General features: G+C 41.2%; 1 non-coding gene across 2 annotated transcripts in view; it reads left to right on the forward strand.

The window, feature by feature from the left end:
• Nucleotides 1-18,035, forward strand: part of LOC109418038 (uncharacterized) — a 462,219-nt gene that overhangs the window by 440,246 nt on the left and 3,938 nt on the right. For both annotated transcript variants that reach the window (XR_009998070.1, XR_009998069.1), the window contains 3 exons: nucleotides 9,337-9,710; nucleotides 9,770-10,616; nucleotides 10,678-10,840. This is a non-coding gene — a transcript (uncharacterized LOC109418038). The remainder of the gene's footprint in view (nucleotides 1-9,336; nucleotides 9,711-9,769; nucleotides 10,617-10,677; nucleotides 10,841-18,035) is intronic.

Here is an 18,035-nt window from a genome sequence, read left to right on the forward strand (position 1 = left end):
AACTCGTACAAATGCATAAGTAAATTTGTTTACATATACATACAAACTCACATTATTGAGAATCTATTATGTACACATAATGTGATTTAAATTGTGATAACAAGAGAAAAATTGCTGTCTGACTGTGGTTTCGGTGTGGATCTGCTGCAAAAGTGGAAAAGCTTTAAGTAGTAAACGATTTTTTATGATGAAATGGGTCATGTTGTTTTGTAATTCAATTCAGAAGGGTTTCACCAAGCCCGTCAGGGTTCTGGTAGGCAAAAAATGAAGAACTTCACGTTAAAGTTGTTTTTTTTGGCCAAACTTCCCCGTACTTGGACATTACAGGTAAGTCGGTTTTATGTAGGAAAACCCTGAGATGAGTTAGAATGTCATCACGAATTATTAGCTTGTTCTGCAAGAATTTGTGTGGCGTTAAGTATAAATCACCGGTTGTTAGTCCAAACGTCATAAGTTCGATACTGGGGGCGCCGTGAGTTGTATCTTTTTGTTCTAATGAAAACAAGTCGCACAATATGATTGATTACGTCGCAATACAGTACACACATCTTTAATCGCAGATGGTATCGTTTCAACTCATATAGCGTTATCTTTTTTCCATCCATGCACGCATATCGCCTCCACTTTTTCACGCATAAGGCATATTTGCAGCATTTTATGTGATAAAACTTTTATGGATAGTTGCGCGTATAACACGGTTTCAAACTTCGTTTTACGTATGAATTGGTTGTCTGGGTAGGTTATGGATACCGGTTACGCAATACATGTGGAGCTGGAATTATCGCTTTTAAAATTGAATAATTAAAGTACTTGCCGCTACTTGGAATCGAACTCCCGATCTCCGTATCCACTGGTCCTGATGATGTCCTCGCTGCCACACTGCTATATATGAATAGCATAGAAAACAGCCCCTTTTGTTTTACTCCAGACACGGCTTCATAATTGTGGCACAAGAAACCTTAACCAACTTCATCTTGCTGCAAAAGCTTGTAAAACGTCAAACGCAATAATGTTTACATTGAACAAGCTGTGTAGTTGCGTCAACAGGTTCTTCGTCACAGCTTCTAGCTGAAAGAGTGTTCTTTAAACAGCTACGAAGCACTGCTGTTTTGTGTATTTGGCAACATTACATAACGTACTGCTGTTTTATTAGCTGGGACTCTTATTCGATTTGGACATCTTCCGGCAAATCTTCCGGAGTTGGATTAAAGTGTAATAGAGGCAACCTTAATAATTTCACAACACAGAGATGGATAGCTGTAAAGAATATGTTTGCAGTAGTTACATGTCCCTCTTAAAGTTTGTTTTGAAAATTATGTTTACATCCGACAAGCCGTGGTGGTATACCAACAGTTTCTTTATTACAGCTTCTAGCTGTAATGAAATGGCATAACGGCCTTCAAAGCGCTGCTGGTTTGGGGTTTTGTCAGTATAACGAACTGTACTGTATAGTAGCAGCTATTTTGTTAGTGGGGACTCCTATTCGATTTGTTCAAGTTTTCACATCTTCCTGAAAATCTCCCGGAGTTGGAATAGAGTAGAGCAAAGGCAACCCCAGTGACAAGTGATGGATTTCTAAAAAACTGAGTTTGGTAGCTGTATGGTGCTTGTTTTGCAGTCGTGTATTAGCTTATGATTTATATTTGATTAGCTTCCTTTTTATTCAGCGTTGACTGCTTTTATTCGATAGTTACACAACAGAAAGCAAATGACTGAAGCTTATAGCGCCGAAAATGTTAGTTGGGCAGACTGTAATATGGGTGATCTGGTCGAATTGGTTGTTATGACTTACAGGTGATTCAGTCAAGTAGGTCATTAGGTTGAATATGTCCTTAGGTTGAATAGGTAGTTAAACCGAATAGGCCATTAGGCCGAACATTACGTTTTGACAGCAGGTCAGTTGCATGACAGCTCCAACCGTTGCAAAGTCCGACGAGAGGATATACACTGAAATCTCCATTTAAGAAAAATCAATATTGGTAAATTTTATTAAAGCCCCTTCATTTAAGTAACGTTACTTAACTGGAAATTGTTAAGTAACGTTAAGTAGTTTAGCACCGCTCAAATGTTAACGGAATTAGCTGAAAATTTTACCAGAGCATCGTGGCGTCATATAGAATAAAATGAGAAGGGGGCCCATCGAACTTTTTGGCATGTGGTGTTTGCCACGCTACTGTAGATAGGCTAAACATATGTTCATAGGCTATGGTTTCGAAAACATCTGTTCTCTAGAATGTTGTGGAAGTCATTAGACCAAATAGGTTCTTAGGTTGAATAGGTCATTTAGGCTGAATAGGTCATTTGTTCTTTTCAGCTCAATAACCACTTCGGCCTAATGACCATTTCAATCTAATGACCGTTTCTGCATATGTATCTAGAGCCAATTTCCATTTAAGTAACGTTACTTGAATGGAGGAGCGTTAGTGGAGTTTACCTAAATGGATTTTTCGTAAATGGAGGATTCAGTGCATAACCTTCCGTCGGACTTTGCACTGGGTGGAGCTGCCATGCAACTGACCAGCTGTGAAAATGTGATAAAAAAATCTCTTAATTCGCGGAAGCTACGTCTTTCTGGCCATTTTGTTCTCTTCATCATGGGGTGTTTTTTGAAACTTATTGAACTCAAATTTGGCCTTAAGTTTTTCCCAACCATGCTGAATTATACGACCAGGTTTCAGGTAATTCGCCCGACAAAAACCCTTCATGACGAAGAGAACAAATCTACCGATAATACCCTAAGTTACCCTATGTAAAGTTAAAAATTTCTTAAAAAATCACAGTAGTGAAACCGTGAGTTTGGGAAATAAAAATTAAATTATATTATTAAGAAAAAAAATAAAAAAAATAATTAAAATTAATTAATATTAGAAATATAAACAATACCGCGTGCGTTTTAAGGCATTTCTGGAGGGTTTAAAGAGCTTCATAGGCTCTCATATGAGTTTTTCACGAGGGCTTCAGGGGATGTTTAAAGGGCGTGTCTAGACAATCCAGGGCATTTCAGGAGCTGCCAGAGGGGGCTTTGCAAACTCTCAGATGAGATCTAAGAAAGTTTCAGAGGCGTTTAAACGTGTTTCAATGCGTAGGAAATTTCAGAGGGGTTTCAGAGGAGTTTAGGGGCTTCATTCATTAAACCTAACCTCCAAAACAAACTGTCAAACAGTTCTCAGGTCACTTTGACAAATGAAAACCCTAAATAGTCCACATAGCGGTGATGACGCCTTTCTCGTGCTTTCGAAACCCCATTTCAATAAAGCTCAAGTGGCTTGCTGATGAATATGTATCGCGTTTTCATTCATTAAACAAAAATCCATTTCATGACACCAGAAATCATATCGTTTATCTGGCTTTTGATGTTTGGGCGTGAAACTCTTAAGAAAAAGCCGCAATCTTGAAAATTTGGTCGCCATTTTTTAACTCCGGTCATCTTCCCCATACCAAATATACCTATATTGGATGATTTTAGAGCCTAAAACTCCATTCGCAGCCTCCATCATGATTTTGGAGTCACATCTTGGATATTCTGGTCGCTATTTTTGAGGTCTAAACATCTTTCCATACCAAATAGGGTATTCGTTCCCTTATTAAGCATGTGGCTCCCATTTTCATCCTACGAAAAACAAAGGATTGAAGCGCTATTTGTTTTGTTTGTTATTTTTGTATTTTTTGTTAGAAGCGAGCACCCATGAAAACAAAAAGAACGGAATCAATCGGTGCCGTAATCGCTTGTTTTCGAATAGGATGAATATGGGAGCGTGAGATTAATGATGGCACACATACCCTATACCTATATTGCATGGTTTTAGAACCTAAAAATCCATTAAACAGACGTCATATTGCATTTGTAGCCGCCATCTTGGATTTTAGACCACCATCATGGATATTCTGGTCGCCATTTTTGGACTCCGGCCATCTTCATACCTAAAAAAACATATTGGATGGTATTATAGCCTAGAACCACAGACAAACAGGCATATTACTTAGAAAAAAATGGTTTAAAAAACATCGTTTGGCATCTCACTAGCACCCTCTTGCTCAATCCGAAGCATTCATTTTTTTTTATCCAATTTATTTATTAAAGGCTCGCTTGTTTAATTGAAAACTCTACTGAGCCGAGAGTCGCAAAGAATAATTTGTTATTCTAAAATACAATTCATGAAAAAAAAACACTAATAATGGGTCCTGCGAGCGCATTTCTTCCTCGGTGTAGATCCGGAACTAGAATCCGACCTAGTAGCGAACTGGGCACGACGCTGAGCGGCCTGTGGATTCGCCATCGCTTCCGTAATAGCCTTTGCTACTTCTTCCAATGCCTTAATACCTTCTTTCCGGCGTATCTCCTTGTCTGCATCAGCTGCGGTTTCACAAACGATTGTTTCCCATTGCTGCTCTTCCACCAGGTCCGTAGGCTGCTCCGTAATTTCTTCTTCCAGAATCTCAATAATTTCACTTTCCGCTACTGTTTCCGAAGACAATTCCTCAGTTACTTTCCCTGATACTACGGCGGCGTATGAGTGCGAACTTGATGGTTCCTGTAGTCGCTTGTTCCGAGTTACACGCTGCGGGCACGAGTCCCGTCGGTGCCCCGTTTGTTGACACGAAAAACAAGTGTCCTTGAGTCCACTATAGAAAATCCTACCCTTCCGATTGAGTACTTCGATCGACGGCGGTATCTCCTGCTTCACGTCGATGTACACACCGCGAACACCGGTGAACATATGGTCCAGTCCCAAATCCGCGGGGAATTTTTCGCGTATCACACGATCCACATGTCCGTACGATCCTAGCACCAGTGCAAGATTATTGTCGCTCAACTCCGGCGGCAGATGAAACACGCGAACGTATTGCATGTTGGTACCAGCGATACACATACGTACCACGATAGATTCACCATTTTTGTAGGTGAATTTTCGCGGCTCCGAGTTCCTTTTTAACGCATCCATCATTGCTTCCAGGTTAACAAACTTGACAAATAGTGACCGGTCGTTTGCTGTTTTGTATGCCGTCTCCATAAGCATTGGATCTGCATCCAGCTGCTTAATGAATTGAGCAATTTCTTCCCACGACGGTCGGCGGCTGCCGGGAGGGAACCGAAATTGTGCCGTGTTTACAATAATGTCACTCATTTCAATTATGCGGTGCTAGCTTCGACGACACAAAAAGCACCAACTTTTCGAAGCCAAAGCGAATAAACGGGAACAAAGCGCGCTTGATAACACTGCTGAAACAACAGCGGAGGACAAAGCAAAACCGAGTAGCAAAGAGCACACAAGCATCCGTCTATACTCGACGACCGCTGCGGCAGAACTGAAGCATTCATTTGTAGGTGTTGTTTCCCTCGGCTCGATGTAACTATTTAGCAGGTAATGACTCCCCCGTGACCGCATCCATTCATAATACATGAATGATGGTTCATTTTGGAGTTCATTTCTCTCCAAAATTGAGAGATGATGTTGGCACAGCAGCGCCACCATGACACATGCGAGCACAGTCCAAGCCACACTTCACTTTCAAAATTACACGCTAAGAAAAAGTTACTCTAAAATGAGTAAGATTCACACAAAATTGAGCTAAACTGGAACAGCTCAAAAAATGAGTAATTTTATTTCCAGCGATAGCACTGGCCCAAGTGCAAAAATCCAAACAGTTTAAGCCGTATAATATTCTTCACATCGGCAAGAATATTATACAACCTTAACTGATGAGATTTTCGCACTTGGGCCAGCGCTATCGCTGGAAATAAAATTTACTCATTTTTCAGTTGTCCCACTTTAGCTCCAAAATGAGTGAATTTTCTGACCATGTACCGTTAAACCGTACGATGATTGCGATTTGTGGCTTCGTGGTCGTGTGGCTAGTGTCACCAAGCACTTAGTCGCATCGTGCTGAGGAGCGCGGGTTCGATTCCCGCCGCAGCTGTCAGGAAAAGTTTTCGGCTGTGCCACTGGGCGTTGCATGCTAGTCCGTTGTCTAGTGTCGTGCTTCCTTCAAAGAGCGAATAGCTCACTGGAAGCATTAAACGTGTCCGTGTTTTTTTTAAGAGTAGTATGTCTGTTAGTCTGTGCTAAAACACCATGAAACAGCCGCCATCTTGAATTTGGAGCCGCCATCTTGGATTTTAAACCGCCATTTTATATTTTAGTCGTCATTTTTGGACTCCGGACATCTTCCCTATACCAAATAGTGCGTGGTTTTAGAACCTAAAAATATATTAAACAGTCGCCATCTTGAATTTGAAGCCGCCATCTTGAATATTAGGCTGCCAACTTGAATTTTGGACCGACATCGTTGAATTTTTGGTCTTGAGTGTTGATTTCCGCACAAAATTCGTCAACCTAGCTAAAGATTAAAAAATTCGCCGCAGTTTGATGTGTAGCTTGGTTCAGTTTTATATGCGGCCAGTTCTACCGGTGCTGGTCCAGATCACTGAAATGATCATAACTCCGGAACGCCTGGGGACCGATCCGGACCATTTTTGATAACAAACAATGCGTTGAAATTCCGGTTCGATTCGAGCTATAATCCGGAATATTGGCCAATGAAAGTGACTTAAAAGTGATTGAACTTTGTTTGCGCACAGACATACATACATACACACATACAGACATCATCTTTATTCGTCGAACCGATTGGTATATGTGACTTGACCCTCCGAGCCGTCTATCGAAAATTCGTGTTTTGAGTGAACATATAGCCTTTCAGTACACTTTGGTGTACGAGAAAGGCAAAAAGGGCAAAAATGAACAAAAAGAGGACGACAACAAGGTCGGTAAAGTAGAAGATATGTTTTGTCTTTATCTTGCTTGTGAGAGCAAATGGGACTATTAGAAAAGAATGTTCAGTAATTCTTGTAGCAACCGATGCTATTAAAAATAGTAATTACGCAAACAAATATACGTAACACCTAGAACTATTTTCGTGAAAACCCATGTTTGACGAAACACTGTGTTGTGCAACATTGTCAATAGCAGACACTAGTGAGAAACGTCAAACTAAAAAAAAACGTTGCACGCGCCTTTGGTTGTGAAAACCTCAACTATGAAGACTTGAAATGATTGTAAAAAGAATAGAGGTAATAAACTATAGAGGAAGAATGTCGCTGGCGTCGCTGCCGAAACATCTCTTGCTGGCGGAGATAGGCCGGGCTATAAGTGTCAAAGCGAAAAAGTATGCAGTTTGACAGATAGATACCCGACATGTTTGCGAGCGAGAACAAAGGGGACAGCAGCGACATTCGTCCACTATAGTTTATTAACTCTATTGTAAAAAGCGTGGTCGATTGAAATTTCGCAAGTGTTACGTCTGCTGTGGTAATTACATTCAGGTGTTGGTGTTGGAAAATAAAAAACTCACATTTTCTTTTGGCGATTAAAAGTAGAGGTTATGTCGTGAAAATTATTAACCTTATGAACTATAAATGGGAAATATGAGTTTCCTATCAATTATATTTTCAATTCATTAACAAATTTACCGATAAAAAAAACCCGGTTTCATAAAAAGAGTGTCTAAATCGACTCAATCATTAAAATACGAAATGGGAGTTCACAAAACATAACCTATCTTTTGAAGGCCAATGGAACGAATCCTACTTGCATAACTAGAAATCTTTCATTATTTCTTTTACAATGCTAGTATAGAAATATAAAAAGAAGTAAAATTTTTGGAGCAAATTTTCAGCATCAAACGCTTTTTAACGGGAAAATTCGTCGACCGCGCCGCTATTTTAAAACTGCAACTTAAATGGAATGTATATGATCTCATTGTTCATCACTGTTCACGAAATGTGACTATCAGTCACAAAAAAGGTAGTTACATCCTTGGAGGTGCATCACACAGCTCAGTGGAGAGCTAGGTATCAACTGGTAGGTAAATGGAAATAAATTGTAAATATGTTATACCTAGAGTCCCTATAATTAGAGTCTGGCGGACTGTCACTTTTGACCGGAGCCAATCGAGCATGACGTCATAGTGTCCTCACCGATAAATGTAGGGTTACCAGACGTACTCTTTTAAGAGTACATGTACTCTTTTACAGCAAAAAATTCGGCGTACTATTCTTTTTGGTAAAATGGGCCCAATTGTACTCTTTTTTTGAAAAATTACTTTTCTTTGAATTTTTTTTGAAAATTTTCTGATAAAATATACATATCAATAAAAATAACCTTACAAGTAGTAAAAAAATCAGTGTGCTACAAATTACCGATAAGTCTAATCTGCAGAAGAAAGGCCATCTTTATTTTCCCTTTCTTCCATCGAAATCACACCAAATTATTCAGATTATGATTTGCTCCTTGCTGAAAAATGTTGTTAAAATTGTCGTTTATTAATTTGCTTTGCAAAAATGGCTTCACTTTGACGTGCAATAATCGGAAGAGTAAATAATAACGAAAGTATTTTGTTTCTGTAATATGTTAGCTTTTGAAAGCAGGCTCAATTTTTTAAACTGTCTTGAACGAAGCAGTGAGTTACATTTTCCATTGAGTTCTTTAAAGAAGTTTGTAATCTGTAAACGAGATTCTAGCCCTTCCGAAGAGAGAACTCATATTTTGCGAGTTTTTCGGGATTGAGATTCGATCCTAGGTCTTCGGCGAAAGCGTCACGTGTTTTAACCATTACACTAGGTTCGTTTCACAAAAAATGATAAAAAAAAGTCTTAATACGAAACCTATTGCACGAAATTACAGTTCTCGCTCATTCTTAACGAAAGGAATTTGAAAACAAATTATTAACACACAAGTATTTAGATTGGTTAATAGTTGGCATGAATACTGAAAAAATGTGATATTGGAACTGCTGTAATAACTATCCAGTGATGTATTAAGTAGACATAACTTTAGTTTTTCACTTCGTTAGAAAATTTACCTACCTTTAGGTGTCAAGTATGATTAACATAATTTAAACATCAAAAACTTCAAGAGTGTCAAATTAATCGAAAAAAAAAGATCAATATTTTCACGATGACTGTACTCTTTTGTACTCTTTTATCAGAATTCTTGAATGTACTCTTTTCATGTGTGAACAATATGGTAACCCTAGATAAATGCTACTTCGTGACGTCATGCTCGATTGGCTCCGATCGAAAGTGACAGTCCGCCAGACTCTAACTAGACTGACTCTAGTTATACCTACCTAGATTGAATAAAGGAGAGGCACTGAGCTGGTAGCGATATCAGTCAGCGCCTGGGTTTGGAGAACAAAGCCTCGCCTGTGTTTTTATTTCCAACATTTGTAACATTGGAACACTACATTTAAAAATGCAAAGTGACTCTCGTCGCATCAAACCCTTCATGCCATAACTCCGCGAAGATTTTAACACTATCCCCTCTCATTCAACAGCTCCAGCGAAAGTTCCGGTGTGTCGACCGGTGGCGAAGGCGGCGGAGAGGACGACCACTCGCACAGTATGTTCGTGAACGAACCACTCTACCAGATCTACAACGCGGCCAAGTTGGAATCGCTAACGCGGGACATCGATGCGGAAATTACCGGCGACGGCGACACCGAACTGTATGACGACGGCTACGAGAAGATCTCCGACCGGCGAAAGAGTACGGGTGGTGGTGGTGGTGGTGGTGCCGGCTCTGGGAGTGACGAGGATGTGGTTGGACGGAAGCTGCGACCCAGTGCGTTCGAGCTGATCGAGCCCAACGTGGGAAAGCTGCGAACCCTCTGGTGTGAGATTCCCGAGGTGATCAATTCGGAGATTTTGCGTAAGTATTTTGGCCGAATAATGACCAGGATATTGGATATTCATCTTCTCATCTTCTAGTGACCCTAACTCCAACGGAGAAACGCCTCCAGGAGGCCAAGTTCGAGATTCTCACATCGGAAGCGTCCTACCTGAAATCGCTCAATCTGCTCAAAACCCACTTCATCAACCATCCGGCCTTCCGGGACGTCAAGGTTCTGACGTCGTCCGAGCGCAAAACGCTCTTCTCCAACATTATCCCGGTGCAGGAGTGTTCCGATCGGTTACTCTGCGATCTGGAGAACTGCTGGCAGGACAACATCATGCTCCTGGGTCTCAGTCACAGTATCTACAAGCACGCCGAGAAGCACTTCCACGTGTACGTCAACTATTGCGAACACCAGGCGAAAATCGATCGAACGTTGAAGAACCTCAAGGCGAACAAGACCGAGTTCACCAAAACTCTGCTGGAGCTGGAATCGGACCCAATTTGCTGTGGCCTTAGCCTATCGTCCTTCCTGATGCTCCCGATGCAGCGGATAACTCGAATGCGCCTACTCCTAGACGCCGTCCTCCAGCGGCTCAAATCCGATGACGACGAGTTCATCAGCTGGGAGAAGACCTTCGTGCTGATCAACCAGATCCTAAAACAGTGCAACGACGCGGCCCACCGGAGCGAGCAGATGTACGAGATGGAGATGATCTCGCGGCAGATTGAGTTCCCGTCGCACATCCGACCGCTGGCCATCGTCCCCTGTGGCATCGGGCCACCCGGCAGCGTGATGCGCAAGCTAGAGAAGAAGGGCGAACTAGTGCACTTGCTGTGGCGCGGAGACGACGCCAAGCTCACCTTCGGCAAGAAGTTCAGCAAGAGCAACATCTACGCTTTCCTGTTTACCGATCTGATTGTGCTGACCAAGAAGAAGGGGTAAGTTTTTGTGGGGGGATCTCCATCATTGGAAAATCTTATTTAAAATGTGTTTTTTTAGTGACGAAACCTTCCTAGTCACGGACTACTGTCCACGGGCCCTGCTGACGGTCAACTCCGGCGACATTGTGCCCCAGCTGCCGACCAAGGAGATGCAGGCCATCGGGAAGCACCTGATCATCATGACGCTGCTGGAGAACCACGAGGGAAAGACTATCGAGATGGTGAGAAAAAACGGGGGTTACAAGGGGCTTCAAGGGTGTATCATGGGGGTTCCATGAGCCTTTTAAGGGCGTTCTGTCAGGTTTCGTCGGCGTTTCCAGGATGTATCTTTGGAGTTCCAGGGACGGGTGTGTCAGGAACATTCCGAAGGTTGAACGTTCCGAGAGGTTTTATGGGCGTTTGATAGTCTTTCAGGGGCGTTTCAAGGGGGGTTCAGATACGTTTCAGAGGGTTTTTGGAGCCTTCTCGCGTTTTGAGGCATTAGGGAAATTTCAGAGGGGCTTCAGGAACACCCTTAAAGCCCTTTGGAGCCAGAGGGGTCATATATGACCCCAACATAGAAAACGGCAGTATTCATTCACACATTCAATAAAACAGAATACCGTCTTCGGCAAAGTTGTTGCAAATTGAGTCCTCTATTAAGGAAAATTGGGAATATTTGTATTTGAGACAACCTAGAATATCCTGAACACCATAAAGTTTGGAGAAACGAACTAATTGACATATCAGTTTTTCTAAAAGCTTAATTTGGATATGGGTTACGTTCATATGTACTCATTTAACCTACGTCACGAATATCAAAAGATTTTATAAATTCTGGGATGTTCTAGGTGGTCCAAATTGTCCTGTAGTAAAGTCCTTCAAATCTACTAGAATACCTTTATGTGTTTCCGCCAAAAATAGTAGCATTACTTAATCTAGCTCCTTAAAAAGCTCCTAAAATCTACAATGTCATTCAGAGGTACTATGGGGATATTCCGGGTCAGCCAAACTACCTTGGAGTTCAGAACTTCAGGTCTTCATTCGTAACATTAGCCATATCTGTTATACTGAGTAACGTTGCATAATCAACCGCACTTACTGGACCATTCTGAAGTTTACTTGATATTATTATAAAGCTTTGGGGAATCCAGGGTCGTCCAAACTGTCCTATAATGAAGTTTTTCAAATCTACAAGAATAAGTTTTTGTGTTTTCACCATAAATAATAGCATTACGTAATCTGCTGGGATCCGTGAAGCTCTTGAAATCTCATATGTCATTTAGAGGCACTATAGGGATATTCCAGGTCCGTCAAACTACCTTGGTATTAAGAACGTCAGGTCTACACTCGTAACAGCAGCCATATCTGATATATTCAGTAACGTTTCCAATCAACTGCGATTACTGGACCAACCTGAAGTGAACTAGAAATCAGTATTAACCTTTGGGACATTCAGGGTCGTCCAAACTGTCCTATAATGAAGGTGAATATATAACGAAGCCACACTTCGAATTTTTAAAAGCACAAATATGAAGAACCGAGGGTTGGTTTGCACTGAAAAGTTGATCGATTGGTCACCACCAGCGGGTCACCAATCGATCAACTTTTCAGCGCAATCCGTCTTTTGGTTCCTCAGATTTGTGCTCTTGAAAATTTGAGGTGTGGCTTCGTTATATATTCACCTGAAGTCCTTCAAGTCTATAAACACAATTTTATGTGTTTTCACCATAAATAGTAGCATTGGATAATATGCTGGCATCTGTGAAGCTCTTGAAATCTCAAATCTCATTTAGAGATATTATAAGAATATTCCAGGTTAGCCAAACTACCTTAGAGTTCAGAACTTCATGTATACACTCGTAACAGTAGCCATATCTGTTATACTGAGTAATGTTGACCAATCAACTGCGGTTACTGGATCAATCTGAAGTCTACTTGTTATCATTGTAAAACTTTGGGACATTCGGGGTCGTCCAAACTGTCCTATAATAAGGTCCTTCAAATCTATAAGAATAACTTTATGTGTTTGCGTCATAAATAATAGCATTTCGTAATCTGCTGGGATCCGTGAAGCTCTTGAAATCTCAAATGTCATTTAGAGACACTATAGGGATGTTCCAGGTCAGCCAAACTACCTTGGCGTTCAGAACTTCAGGTCTATATTCGTAACCGTAGCCATATCTCTTATACTGCGTAACGTTGCATAATCAACCGCACTTACTGGACCAATCAGAAGTCTACTTAATATTATTATTAACCTTTGGGACACTCAGGGTCGTCCAAACTGTCCTATAATTAAATTTTTCAAATCTACAAGAATAACTTTATGTGTTTTCACTATGAATAATAGCATTGCGTAATCTACTTGGATCTGTGAAGCTCTTGAGGTCCCAAATGTCATTTAGAGATATTAAAGGAATATTCCAGGGCAGCCAAACCAACGTTGAGTTCAGAACTTCAGGTCTACCCTCGTAACAGCAGCCATATCTGATATACTGAGTAATGTTGTCTAATCAACTGCGTTTACTGGACCAAGATAAACTCTACTAGAAATTATTATTAACCTTTGGGACATTCGAGGTCGCCCAAACTGTCCTATAATGAAGTCCTTCAAGTCTACAAGAATAATTTTATGTGTTTTCACCATAAATTATAGAATTGCATAATCTTCTGAGATCCGTGAAATCTCAAATGTCATTTGGAGATATTTTAGGAATATTCCAGGTCAGCCAAACTACCTTTGAGTTCAGAACTTCAGGTATACACTCGTAACAGTAGCCATATCTGTTATACTGAGTAACGTTGCACAATCTACCGCACTTACTGGACCAATCTAAAGTCTATTTGATATTATTGTAAAACTTTGGGACATTCAGGGTTGTCCAAACTGTCCTATAATGAAGTCCTTCAAATCTACAAGAATAACTTTATGTGTTTTCGCCATAAATAATAGCATTGCGTAATCTGCTGGGATGCGTGAAGCTCTTGAAATCTCAAATGTCATTTAGTGACACTACTATAGGGATATTCCAGGTCAGCCAAACTACCTTGGAATTTCGAACTTTTGATCTTATAGTACACTGAAACCTTCATTTAGGTAAAATCTATTTAGGTCCCTCCATTTCAAGAACGTTACCTAAATGGAATTTGATTATGTTCGGAGTTCGGAGCAGTTGGTGTACTCAAGATTACAGATAAAGTTGGTTTACGGGCAAAAAGCAGAATTTAGAGTTAAGGGACGTTTACGGAGTATTAAATGGTTAAAAGTTTAAGAGTTTTCGAGAACTCCCTGGAGTTTGATCTACAAGCGTAATCAGTGATCGATTGGAGTATTATGAATGAAATTTAGGCGTGCATAGCCTCATGCAACTATGTGCTGTCAAGTGATGAGTTCGTTGTCAGTTTGAGGATCTCCAAGAACTTCCTTGAGTACAGGTCATCGAATCTACTAACGTATTTGGTTGTCTCTAAGAGATTTACGACTAAGGTTCATACTCACACAACATCAGGAAACTATGATCTATCAAGTTTCGAGTTCGAAGAATCTTTAAGAGTCTCCAAGAACTCTCTTGAGTATAGGTCATCGAATATACGAGGGCTACTAGTTGTATCTAATAGCATTATGAACGAGGTTTATACTCACACAGCTTCAGGCATCTATATTCTATCAAGTGATGAGTTCTATGATTGTATAGGAGTATCCAAGAACACTCTGTAGTTAAGGCCATCTGATCTACAAGTGTAATCAGTGATCTATTGGAGCATCATGAATAAAACTTATGCTTACACATCCTCATGTATCAAGTGATGAGATCATTGCCAGTTTGAGTATCTCCAAGAACTTCCTTGAGTATGGGTCATTGGATCTACTAACGTATTTGGTTGTCTCGAAGAGATTTACGACTATGGTTCATACTCACACAACCTCAGGTAACCATGATCTATCAAGTTATGAGCTCAAAGATTCTTGATGAGTGTCCAAGAACTCCTTTGAGTACACAGCCTCAGGCATCTATATTCTATCAAGTGGTGAGTTCTATGATTGTATAGGAGTATCCGAGAACACCCTGGAATTAAGGCCATCTGATCTACAAGTGCAATCAGTGATCTTTTGGTGCATTATGAATGAAATTTATGCTTACACAGCCTCATGTAGCTATGTGCTATCAAGAGAAGAGTTTGCCAGTTTGAGTATCTCTAAGAACTTCCTTCAGTATAGACCATCGGATCTACTAACGTATTTGGTTGTCTCTAAGAGATTTACGACTCATTTAATACTCACACAACCTCATGTAACCATGATCTATCAAGTTATGAGTTCAAAGATTCTTGATGGGTCTCTAAGAACCCCCTTGAGTATAGGTCATCAAATCTACGAGGGCTACTAGTTGTATCTAAGTGCATTAAGAATGAGGTTTATATCCACCACAGCCTCAGGAATCTATATTCTATCAAGTGGGCTTTCTATATTTCCCTGAAACCGCTCTGAAGGCCATTGAAATGCTTTGAAACGCTTTGAAACGGTTCTGGAGCCCCCATGAAATCTTCGTGAAATTCACCTGAGAGCCTCTGAACCCCCTGAAACCACTCTGACATCTCCTGAAACGCATTGAAACGCATTGAAATGCTTTGAAACGCTTTGAAACGCCCCTAAAATTTTGAGGCCCTTTTTATCCTCTTGAAACGTTTTGACGCTTTGAAACGCCTCTGAAACCTACGAGAAACTCTCCTGCGAGCCTCTGAAGCCCCCTTAAGGACAAGGTATTTGGAGTACATAGCTCAATTTTTCTAGAGCACCGTTTTTAAGAACCGGTGAACGGATTTGGATCAAAATGCATCATGCTGATTGTTCAGTGGTTGTCATCAGCGTGATGCATTTTGATTCAAATCCGTTCAACGGTTCTGAAAATCGGTGCTCTAGAAAATTTGAGCTATGTACTCCAAATACCTTGTCCTTAAACCCTCCTGAAACCTACTGGCACGCCATGAAATGCATTGAAACCCCTTGAAACGTCCTGAAATGCTTTGAAACGCCTCTGAAATCCCTATAAAACCTTCGTAAAATTAGCCTGAGATTCTCTGAAGCCCCCTAAAATGCCTGTGAAACCTCCTGACAGGCATTGAAACGCCCTTAAACACTTCGAAACGCCTCTGAAGCCCTCATGAAACCTTCATGAAATTCACCTGCGAGCCTCTTAAGCCCACTCAAAATCACCGGCAACCTCCTGAAATGCCCTGAAACGCATCGAAACTCCGTGAAACATATTAAAACGCCTCTGAAACCCTCATTAAAACTTCGTGAAATTCACCTGCGAGCCTCTGAAGCCCCCTTTAAGGTCCCCTAAACCTACTGAATCCCGCATAAACACATTGGAACGCTCTGAAACGCCTTGAAATGACTTGAAACGCTTTGAAACGTCTTTAACACCCCTTGAAAACCTTCGTGAAAGTCAGCTCAGAGCCTCTGAAGCCTCCTCAAGCCCCTCTTAAACCTCTTGAAACGCATTAAAACGTACTGCAACGACTTAAAACGCTTCGAAGCGCCTCTTAAACCGCTATAAAACCTCCGTAAAATTCACCTGTGAGCCTCTGAAGCCCCCCTTTAAGGCCCCCTAAATCTACTTAATCGCCCCTAAACGCATTATAACGCCCTGAAACGCCTTGAAACGACTTGAAACACTTTGAAACGTCTTTAAAACCTCCGTGAAAGTCACCAGAGAGCCTCTGAAGCCTCCTAAACACATGTGAATCCTCCTGAAATACCCTGAAACGCCCTTAAACGCATTGAAACGCCTTGAAATACTTTGAAACGCCACTGAAACCCACATGAAACCTCCATGAAATTCACCTGCGCGTCTCTTAAGCCCCCTGAAATTCACCGGAAACCTCCTGAAATGCCCTGAAACGCTCTGAAACGCATTAAAACGCCTCTTAAACCCCCATGAAACCTCCGTGGAATATACATGAGAGCCACTGAAGCTCCTTAAAACTCCTGTGAAACCTCTTTTTTTATATTTGTGAATTTTAACTTAATGCTAATTCTTCACACGTCAAGTACGGAAAGGCCCGGAGGAGGGCCTCCTGAAATACCCAGAAACGCCCTGAAACGCATCTGAAACCCCTATAAAGCCTCCGTGATATTTACCTGAGATTCTCTGAAGCCCCCTAAAATCCTTGTGAAATCTCCTGAAACGCCTTGAAACGCTTTGAAACGCCCCTAAAATTCTGAGGCCCTTTTTATCCTCTTGAAACGTTTTGACGCTTTGAAACGCCTCTGAAACCCACGAGAAACTCTCCTGCGAGCCTCTGAAGCCCCCTCAAACCCTTCTGAAACCTACTGGCACGCCATGAAATGCATTGAAACCCCTTGAAACGTCATGAAATGCTTTGAAAGGCCTCTGAAATCCCTATAAAACCTTCGTAAAATTAACCTGAGATTCTCTGAAGCCCCCTAAAATGCCTGTGAAACCTCCTGACAGGCATTGAAACGCCCTTAAACACTTCGAAACGCCTCTGAAACCCTCATGAAACCTCCGTGAAATTCACCTATGGGCCTCTTAAGCCCCTTTAAATACATTGGAAACCTTCTGAAATGCCCTGAGACAACACCCTGAAACGCATTGAAACTCTTTGAAACCACAGACAAAACGACGTGACACTCTTCAAAACGGCTTGGCACATGCAATTAACGATCAATTCAAACTGCATTTAATTTCCGCGATCCTTCCACCAGAGGCGCTAGTGCTCGATCACTCTGACGTTTGGCAGTGTACACGTTGCTGTATGGGAACGTCCATAAATTACGTCACGCAAAAAATGGTTATTTTCAACCCCTCCTCCCCCCTATGTCACACTTTTTGTATGGGCCCTCCGAAATTTTTGTATGGATCGTCACACTTTGTTGAACCCCCCTCCCCCTTAAAGCGTAACGTAATTTATGGACGCTCCCTATGATGCAAACGAAAATTATAGGTGATTTGTGTAGTAGTGTGCGTGTGAGACAAACGTCAAATCAAAATCCATCATGACCGACCGTGTTTCGTGCGGTTCTACCACCAGGCGGCAGTGTGCTGATGAAAAAGATACCGGGCAAAAGTTGTTGGTGAATTTCCGTCAGTTACGTCTGTTTATCTGTGTTGAAACTGATGATGAACGTTCAGAAGACTTACTGGACATGATAGAATACAAATCGTAGCTTTGTGTATAATGAAAGAAGTTACCCTTACACCCGTAGACTTCAGGTTCTGAACTCAAGAATAATTTGGATGACCTTGGATATCCCGACTGATGATTGAACTTTCAGAAGACTTACTGGACATGATAGATACAAATCGTAGCTTTGTATAGTGAAAAAAGTTACCCTTGCATCCGTAGACTTGAGGTTCTGAACTCAAGAATAATTTGGATGACCTAGGATATCCCGACTGATCTAAT

Source organism: Aedes albopictus, chromosome 2 (assembly GCF_035046485.1).
Source record: "Aedes albopictus strain Foshan chromosome 2, AalbF5, whole genome shotgun sequence".
Taxonomy (NCBI): domain Eukaryota; kingdom Metazoa; phylum Arthropoda; class Insecta; order Diptera; family Culicidae; genus Aedes; species Aedes albopictus.